This window comes from Cynocephalus volans, chromosome 17 (genome assembly GCF_027409185.1).
Source record: "Cynocephalus volans isolate mCynVol1 chromosome 17, mCynVol1.pri, whole genome shotgun sequence".
Lineage (NCBI taxonomy): Eukaryota > Metazoa > Chordata > Mammalia > Dermoptera > Cynocephalidae > Cynocephalus > Cynocephalus volans.
In genome coordinates, this window is record NC_084476.1 from 43,558,102 (window position 1) to 43,561,883 (window position 3,782).

The window sequence follows — 3,782 nt, forward strand, 5'->3', positions numbered from 1 at the left end:
TTTAGCACATTGTCTGGTATGGAGAAGGGCTCAATAAATGGTAACTGCTTTTATCTTGGTGGGGGTTGGGAAGGAGGGTCTACCTCATCTATCCCTCTCTCTGCATGTGACTCCTTACTGTCCCTAGAAACTTTCTAAAGATGTACTCCATGGACTCCTGAGATCATAATGACTGGTTTCAGCCTTGTAACACCAAGGTCAAGAGTTTGGATCCCCTTACTGGGCCAGTTGCCAAAAACAAACAAAAAATGTTACCAAAAAAAAAAAAAAATCCTTAGAATGGCAGTTTTCTGTTTTCTCTTTAAAAAAGGTAAACACCTGTGCACAGAACTAAGTACAATCCTGAGGGCATGGGAATCTTCATTTTAAAACATTCAGTGTGATCTTTATTCAATTAAAGCTTGAGAACCACAATATAAATTAACCTTTCACTTCAAAACACCTTGTATTTCTGAAGCTTTCAGATTTGGCTGTGTCCTGCCAGGACACATACACCATTTTCTGGTTGGTCATCTGGGCTAGTTGTAGGCCTTCCTTCCTCTTGCAGGGTCGAGGTTATTTCAGGATCCAGGGAGACCTCAGGCCTTAGGGGAAGGAAATGCCTGGCTATAGGGACCAGCCCTTCCTTTCTGCAGGGGTTGTAGGGAGCCGCTCTGGCCCCAGGCTCTCAGGAGCCAGGTCTGGTGCTGCTGACTGTTCCCTCAATGGCTCACATTCCCTCTTCAGGCCCAGAGGTCAGTCTAGTGGCTTGGTCTGGGACCTGAATGTTGCCAGCCTTAGTCTCAGAGCATAAGCGTTTTTCCTCTCCTGGGTCTGTCTCTGAGATAACCAAGTACAAGCGGCCCTTGGAGGGACCAGATCAAACTTGAGATAGTCATTAGGGGTCTTCTGCAGTTTTCAAGGACATTTCCTAGAGCCTGGCATCTGCCATTTAGTTACACACATTGGACATGGCTGGATATCAGATTCAGGACTCATCTGCCAGAGTTGGCCTAACTGCTTCCCTTGGTTCCCAACAACTCCAACTTGGAGACTTTCACAGAGCTCTGAAGAGTCTGCCATAGACTAAATTAAAAAAAAAAAAAGTGATGCAAGCCATGAAGCTCACTCCCCAGAGTAATATATGTATGCAGTGTACACATTTTGTATATGTTAGGGAGTTTATGGAGCCACTGAAGTGCTTCCATAGACTTTAGGGGTCTGTGGACTCCAATTTAAAAATCGTAAGAGAAGAAGGGTCATCACCATGCATCTGGGATGTTCAGGAGGGGCCTGGGGGTCACTACGGAGGACTAGGAACAAACTTCATCTTCAGGATGTTTCTAGGATCCTCTTTGATCTCAGTGTTCCTCCCTCAGCCTTTTGGTGTGTGGACATTGTGGGGGCTGCTGCTTGGAGATGGAGTTCAAGCCCAGGGGCTGCTGGCTTCAGTTTAGCCATTATACTCCGGCAAGAGTCTTGGGACATGGGGAAATCCTCAGTGAGTCTAAAGTTCAGGAACCCTGGCTGCCAGACTCCTCATAAGCTACCCAAAAGGCATTCACTAGGGTGAATGTCTAGGGGAAAACAGTACAATCATTTGCACAAATAGATCAGCTGCATTGTGATTATATCCCAGGACACTGGCAGTATTTTGTAGGTACAGTATTTTAACAGTACAAACTGTACTGAAGACACAGCTTGTAGCAGTGTGTACTGTTAGACTAAGGCAGAGATTTTACTGAGGCCTCAGCCAATGCTCTTGAGAATTACACAATGTTTAACCAAACTTTTAAAGTTCCCAAGGTGAACTTCTAAAAATAGATTTTGCAAAAGCATTCAGTTTAATTTTCACCTAATTAACAATGCAATGTAGTCTAGCATATAAATATTAAAATCAAAATGAGAATGTTTGATTAGAAACTGCAACCAAGGAGAAGACTGTGACACAGATGTAATGAAGGAAAATTTGGAACAGTGAGGTGACCACCTCTAAATTCTGTCCAGCCAGGCTGTTCAGTGACTTTAAATAATAGATCTTTTGAAGAAAAAAAGTGTGAATAATGACTTGGAGGGGCCAGAAAAAGGATGTGAGCTATTGAGGTATATAAATTCCATATCCCACTTCCCCCAGTGGGCTACTGATGTTATTACTAGAAAAAAATTACCTCTCTGCACCTATTAATAACCCAGATTTATCACTGCATTACAAGCAGATGGAGTCTTCTGAAGGTGTAGCGATTGCAGGCATGAAAAAGTACACCAGAAGCATGCAAATCATATTTGTGATGCAAACTCTTAGTATTTCCTCCATTAGGGACTATCCTTTTATCTTGGCCCCATCATAGCCAGGCAAGGCAGCAGTTTTATTAAAATAAAGCAGTTGAATAAGGATGTATGCTTCATTGTAGCCAAGAAGGCAGATGTATAATCCAGCTCTTCTGTTGTAAGAGAAGGTAGGTATATGTGACAGAGCTGAAGTGGGAACCTGAAACTGTGGAAGTGAGTTTCTTACATGACAGCGTGAAAAATTGATTTTTGAACAGGAAGTTTATAAGAGATCTTAAGTCACAGCTTAAGAAAAGGGCTGTCAAAGTCCAGCAGACTCTAAAACGGACTACAGGAGTCCCCTCTTATCCACAGTTTTGCTTTCTGAAGTTTCAGTTACCTGAGGTCCGAAAATGTTAAATGGAAAATTTCAGAAATAAACAATTTATAAGTTTTAAATTGTGTACCATTCAGAGTAGCATGATGAAATCTCATGCCATCCCACTTCATCCTTCCAGGAATGTGAATTATCCCTTTTTCCAGCGTATATCCATGCTGTATGTGCTACCTATCGCTCTAGTCACTTAGGTTATCAGATCGACCATCGTACCAGTGCTTGTGTTCAAGGAACCCTTATTTTAGTTACTAATGGCCCCAAAGCACAAGAGTAGTGATGCTGGCAATTTGGATATGCCAATGAGAAGCTGTGAAGTGCTTCCTTTCAGTGAAAAGGTGAAAGCTCTCCACTTAATAAGGAAAGAAAAAATTATATGCTGAGGTTGCTAAGACCTACAGTAAGAATTAATTTTTTATCCAAGAAATTGTGAAAAGCAAAAAGAAATTCATGCATGGTATACTAGTGTATAGAGTTTGGTACTATTTGTGGTTTCAGGCATCCACTGGGGGTCTTGGAATTTATCCCCCTCAGATAAGGGGGGACTACTGTAATCTAACATCAATATCTTATTCTGTGAAAAAAGTTTTTTTTTTTTTTTTTTTAAAGATGACTGGTAAGGGGATCTTAACCCTTGACTTGGTGTTGTCAGCACCACGCTCACCCAGTGAGCTAACTGGCCATCTCTATATGGGATCCGAACCCATGGTCTTGGTGTTATCAGCACCACACTCTCCCGAGTGAGCCGCAGGCCAGCCCCCCCCCCCCAAATTTTTTTTTAAGGCAAACAAACTACCAGTATGGGAATGGATTTTGGGTTTTAGTTTTTGTTTTTTGGTGCCTGGCTTGTACAGGAGTTTTTGGTTTTAGATTCTTCTGATGATTAGGCTTCTGATGCATCCAACTCAGAAAGGGGTTGGAAGGTAAGCATTATGTAAACAATTGTTAATGACTCATTAAATTAGTGACATACGCAAATACATGAGAGTTAAGGAATGGAATTGGCTTGGGGAAGTGGGAAAGGAGTTTAGACCTCTGGGCTTCTAGTCCACTACTCAATTCCTTTGACCTATTCCATTTTGCAGATTTATTTTGACACCATCTATTTCAACTTCCTCAATTTTTAGAAGACAGTTGGGAC